This window comes from Microtus pennsylvanicus, chromosome 14 (genome assembly GCF_037038515.1).
Source record: "Microtus pennsylvanicus isolate mMicPen1 chromosome 14, mMicPen1.hap1, whole genome shotgun sequence".
In the NCBI taxonomy this organism is placed as follows: Eukaryota; Metazoa; Chordata; class Mammalia; order Rodentia; family Cricetidae; genus Microtus; species Microtus pennsylvanicus.
This window is the reverse complement of record NC_134592.1, coordinates 75057584-75063583: the sequence shown is the minus strand read 5'-3', so window position 1 is coordinate 75063583 and position 6000 is coordinate 75057584. Positions and strand designations below refer to the sequence as shown.

The window sequence follows — 6000 nt, the reverse complement described above, 5'->3', positions numbered from 1 at the left end:
AAAGGCTACTTTTATCATAACTAAGCTATTCCCTGAAACTGTGCACTGACCCTCAACATAGGTCACAAAGAAAGACCAGCTTCCCCTTCTGGCTACTTTTTAAATGGATACAGCTTTATTTTTTGTTCTGGATTTTAAGTAGAAAAAAAATTGTTCATCTGTTTTTTAATTCTTTACAGACAAAACAGAACCCAATGTTGTTCTTTCATAAGATTTTTATCACCAGTCATAATCCAATAATAAATAACAGGGGTGCCACTCAACCCAGGCAGGTGAAAGACACCCACAGGCTGAGTCTCCTCAGTCTGGATATCACAACTCTTGTTACCACTAAAGGTGGTGCAAATACCTGGGGTTTGGGCTACCATCTGAAGCCCTATTGGTGTCTGGAAGTCAAGCTGTAGCTGGGGTCATACAGATCTAAGTGACCTGAGCTGCCACAAGGTGCCATGGTGCCATCCAGGCCCAGGTTGCTGCCATGGACCATGTCTGGGTCAGTGGCCCTACACCAGCCAAAGTCTAAGTTGGTGTCCATGACTCCTGTTACCACTGAAGACTATATGGATACCCAGGGTCTGGTCAGCCACCTGAGACCATGTTGATGTCTGAGGGCCATGCTGCTCTGTGTACCCTGCACTACCTCTGGGCTATTGTGACATCCGGACCTTAGCTGCTGCCAAGGGCCATGTCTAGTACTGCCACAGCTGGGAGCTGTGTTGATGTTCATAATCTGTGTTACCATGGGGAAACAGGAACCATTTGTGTTGAAATCTGAGGACTGTGTTGAGCAAGCCCCACCCTTTACTGGCTCTGGGATAGCTGGCTCTGCCCTTTGCTGGACAGTGCAGTCAGAGATCTTACCCTGCCACTTATGCGAGAGCTGGCCCCTGCATTAGGGAGAGATGATCGCACCCCTCACTGTGAGTGTGGGAAAATTGTTCTGGATGGCATGGGTAAAAGAGAGCTAGCTCTCCCCCTTGCCTGAGGGAATGAGTTCTAGCGTCCCATACAGACCAGTTCAGCAGCCCCCATCCTGGGTTGGTCCTGAGAAACAAACACAGGATCTCCAGAGCCAGGGCAATAGCAGGATATCTGAGAGGAGTTTCGGTGAGGGTCCAGTGATGAAGGTGTGCCAGAGGCCAGAGGTCTTGAACCAGATGGATGACTCATTGCAATTTACATTTGTAGGTGGGGCTGATTGGGCAAGAAATGATACTGCGCGACACATCACAGCTCCCAAAGGCTCTAGGACGAGTGAAGAGTTGTTACAAAAGTCGAAGACTGTGGATTGAGGTGGTTTCTTTGTTTGCTTTGTATTTCTTTTAATTAATTTTGTGGGGATTCTCTTGGGAGGACATGGATATGAGGGACTGGGAGGTGAGTCGGATTGGGGTGCATGATGTGAAATTCTCAAAGAATTATGTTACCAAAAAAAAGAAAGAAAAGAAAAGAAAGAAAAAAAAACCAGTAGAAACTTGGAAGATTCTGTCAGACAACCAAGCAGCAAATGACTGGCTTGACTAGAGTCCCTCACCCCCACCCTGAACTCCCTAAACTACTTGGTGTTATATAAACAGAGATTTAGACTGGAGGGCTTTAATTTTGATTGATCCAAAGGAAACTCTATACAGGTTACAATGTCTTCACCTGCTTCTCATGGGGAAACTTGTTTGCAAAGAATGGTTTCTTAATTTCATTTTTAGAGTACTGTTAAATCTGAAAATTGCAAGGAGAAAGACCAGATTCACGACTGTCCAATTAAAACAAGCTTTATTTAATACTGGCTAGGGAGTGGACACTGGCCAGGTACATACATGGGGCTACCAGGGAATGCCACTGGGTTATTTTAGTCAGGTGCTCATAAAGGCAGAACCCTCAAGGCTATGGTACTTCCTGCTGTGGTTCAGTCAGAGGCAAGTATATACCCTGATGTGCTCCCTGTTTACAGACCTCCCACCTACATTTGATCAAACACACCCTGTGCAGCTGAGACAACCAAACTTGTCTATTGATGTAAAAACATGTGACTTGTTTTCTTACATAAAGAACAGTCTCCAACATTTCAGGAAGTTATCTGTCCTTGGGCAAGTGGGGCTTACAGGTTAACTTTAGCCCTAAGAGGTTCTAGATTTCTTTTTTGGCCCCTCTCCACAATTCATTATCAAGCTAATATAGTCTAGTCTTTAATAAATACACTTTGTTCAAGTACTCCAAACATTTAATTTACCATTTTCAAGAAGCTGTGTTTGTAAGATCAAGACTGTCATTTTTTGTGTTACTGCATTTCCTAAAAGCAGAGTCCTTCAGAAGCACAGTACCCTAGAGGACCAAGAGCTCTACTCCTCCTGTTTCATCCCTATCTCCCCTCTTATCCATATCCACATCCTTTGGAAAATAAGCAGGTTTTTTTAAGGTTATTTATTTATTTATTATGTATTCAGTGCTCTGCCTGCATGTATGCCTGCAGGCCATTACAGATGGTTATAAGCCACCACGCGGTCGCCGGGAACCGAACTCAGGACCTCCAGAAGAGCAGGCAAAGCTCTCAACCACTGAGCCATCTCGCCAGCCAAATAAGCAGGTTTCTAAGGGATAATAATAAAATACAATATTATAAGATAAAACAAAACAAATAAATCATAATAGGACAAAACAAACAAAGAAAAGGAAAAAAGCCTGAGACAAAACACAAGAAACAGATACAGATGCAGAGGCTACTAGTTCTTGCACTCAGGAATCCCACAAAAGCACACAACCAGAATCCATAATATATATGCAAAGGACCCGTAGGGTAAAAAAGAAAAACATAAAAATAAAAATTTTAAAGATCTCTGATGAACTTCCAAAGATGCCATTGAGTTCATTTTTGGTTGACCACCTATGACTGGGCATGTGACCTACCCTTAAGAGTAGTCTGTTTCTCCAGGAGACTCTTCAGAGGAAAACTAAATTTTCATTTGCATGTGGTTATCAATTAGAGATGGCTTCTGTGTTAGGGATGGGGACATGGGTCCACTTCTTTTGGATCTAGGATGCCAGCTGGTAAAAACTGTGCAGGCCCTGTGTGTGAGTCTCAGTCTCTTTGAGTTCCCAGTACTAAAAACTTCATTTTGGAGACCAGAAATGACCTGTGTTAGTCCTGTTGTGTTTAGAAGGGAAACTGATCACAATTCACTTTCGTTATTGGGCATTTAATGTTAAGTATCATGGTAACTGTGATCTCATAAAATAAATTAAACAATGTGCCTTCTGCTTCTACTTTATGGAATAATTTGAGAAGTGTTTTCATTAACTCTTCTTTGAAAGCCTGTTATGATTCTGCATTAAAACCATCTGACCCTGGATTTTTTGGTTGGGAAATTTTAGTGACTATTTCTATTTCTCTAGGAGTTATAAGTCTATTTAAGTTACTTATCTGATCTTGATTTAACTTGGTTTGTAGTATGTATTAAGAAAATTATCAATTTCTTTTAGATTTTTCAATTTGGTTGAGTACAGGTTTTTAAATATGTTCTTCTGCTCCTCAGGATTTCCTCAGTGCCTGTTGTTATACCACCATTTCACACCTGACTTTGCTAATTTGAACCTTCTCTCTCTGCCTTTTAGTTAATTTGACTAAAAGTTTGTCAATCTTATTGATTTTTCTCAAAGAGCTAACTTTTGTTTCAATAATTCTTCATATTTTTATTGTTATTTCTGTTATTGATTTCAGCCCTGAGTTTGATTTTTTTCCTACTATCTACTCCTATTGGGTGTGGTTTATTCTTTTGTTCTAGAGATTTCAGGCATGCTATTAAGGTACTAGTATAAGATTTCTCCATTTTTTTAAAAAATATTTACTTTTTTTATTTGTTATGTATACAATATTCTGTCTGTGTGTATGCCTGCAGGCCAGAAGAGGGCACCAGACCTCATTACAGATAGTTGTGAGCCACCATGTGGTTGCTGGGAATTGAACTCAGGACCTTTGAAAGAGCAGGCAATGCTCTTAACCTCTGAGCCATTTCTCCAGCCCCGATTTCTCCATTTTTTATGTAGGCATTTTGTGTTATGAACTTGCCTCTTAGAACTGCCTTCATTGTGTCCATAAGTTTGGGTATGTTGTGTTTTCATTTACACTGAATACTAGAAAGCTTTTGTTTCTTTCTCAATTTCTGTCAGTGAATTCTGTCAGAAATCTCTCAATTTATCATTCAGTAATGAATTACTCAGTTACTATGAATATCTAAACTTTTTGTTATTTCTATTGTTGTTTATATCCATGATGGTCTGTTGTAATAGGAGAGGTGGGCTGCGTCCCCGGCACCCGGCCGCCCACACGGCTAACTTTACCCGAAATAATTACATGGAAACTGTATTCTTTTAAACACCGCTTGGCCCATTTCTATCTAGCCTCTTCTAGGCTAGCTCTCACACCTGGACTAGCCCATTTCTAATAATCTGCTGTAGCCCACGAGCTGGCTTACCAGGAATGATCTTAACCTGCGTCTGCCTGGAGTGGGAGAATCATGGTGACTCCTGACTCAGCTTCTTTCTCCCAGCATTCTGTTCTGTTTACTCCACCCACCTATGTTTTAACCTATGAGGGCCAAGCAGTTTCTTTATTGCTTAACCAATGAAATCAACAGATTGATATATGACACTCTCACATCACTTCCCCTTTTTCTGTTTAAACAAAAAAGAAAGGATTTCATTTTAACATAGTAAGATTACATATAGCAAAACAGTTATCAAGCAAGAATTACAGTTACAATATTTATATCTATTTTATCTTTTATCATAACTAAGGAAAACTATAACTATCTATTCATTCTTCAACTCCATCAAAGACTCCAGAAGGATATAATACTACCTAAGTAAACAAGAAATAAGAAAATTCTAGAAATGACAGAGACATCTCGCTGCCTGGACAGTCACCCAAAGTTCTTTTGTACTGTTGGGGCATCCATCTTCAGCCTTCAGGCCGATAGTATCCAGCAGACATTTTCATCAAGCAGGAAATTCCAAAGACAGTTCAGTCACTTTCTGCTTATCCTGCAGAATGTCTCGCAGACTCTTTCATGAGTCAGGAACCCCAAAGGATCATCTCACCTTTAGGCAAGTTCAGCAGTCCTCTCTCTGCAGGTTCTTTGTGTCCAGTTTATGCAATAGTCCAGACAAGAGCAGTTTCTTGCCCAAATGGCTATCAAACTCCATAAGGAGCCTCTTCAATGCCCATCTTCCTCTTGAAGTAGATTGGTGCTGCCAGGAGCAGACGTGTCTCGTTGTCATGAAAAATCCTAAGTTATTAAAATATTTTAAATGCCATATTCTGCAGCCTTTGAAAGATATGAAGAATGCCCATCGAATTTAAATATATCTCTATATATTTAGAAAATCTAACTAACATGACTACAAGCTTTACTATTATCGATGATTATCCATTAACAACCTATATTTCCTAATTATACATTACATTTTAAAAGTGAACTACACAATCACAACACCTTATTCAAGATCAGAAATACATATACATATAACAAAATTGACTTTAAAATCCATACCAATGCAAATTATTCATACCTATATCATTTCCCCCTTTAAATGTAAAAGAACATTTATAAACAATATTTTGGGAACATGGGCGCAGTTTTTTCTCTCCAAACTGTTTCCTGCTGAATGGGGGCTCTGTTAATCAGATCATTCAGGGTGTAACCTGTGTGCCAGGTTTATCTCAGTTGGAAGTTGAGTGAAGTAATTTTTTTTGTTTGTCTCTTTTTTTAAAGCAATTTTTTTGAGGGTGTTCACAGGAACTTTTCGGGAGGTTGTGGTCTATTATACCATATCGGGATAGATGCAATCCACAGGGTCTGGTCCTCTGTAAAAACAAAAGAAGACCCTTTCCAAAGCATCATATCCGTAGACCCAAATTTTGAAATCGTAATACCCTTATATCCATTCTGGTTTAGCTTGGCAGCCCATGTAATGAAATGTCTCTCTGTACTTAGCTCCTTCACAGTC

At 40.0% G+C, this 6000-nt stretch overlaps 1 protein-coding gene across 2 annotated transcripts in view; it reads left to right on the top strand.

The window, feature by feature from the left end:
• Positions 1-843: 843 nt before the first annotated feature.
• The window catches only part of LOC142834759 (small ubiquitin-related modifier 2-like), a 69179-nt gene continuing 64022 nt past the window's right edge, over positions 844-6000 (top strand). For both annotated transcript variants that reach the window (XR_012907671.1, XM_075947592.1), the window contains exons 1-2: positions 844-920; positions 1189-1293. The gene's annotated coding sequence lies outside the window, so the exon portion shown is untranslated. The remainder of the gene's footprint in view (positions 921-1188; positions 1294-6000) is intronic.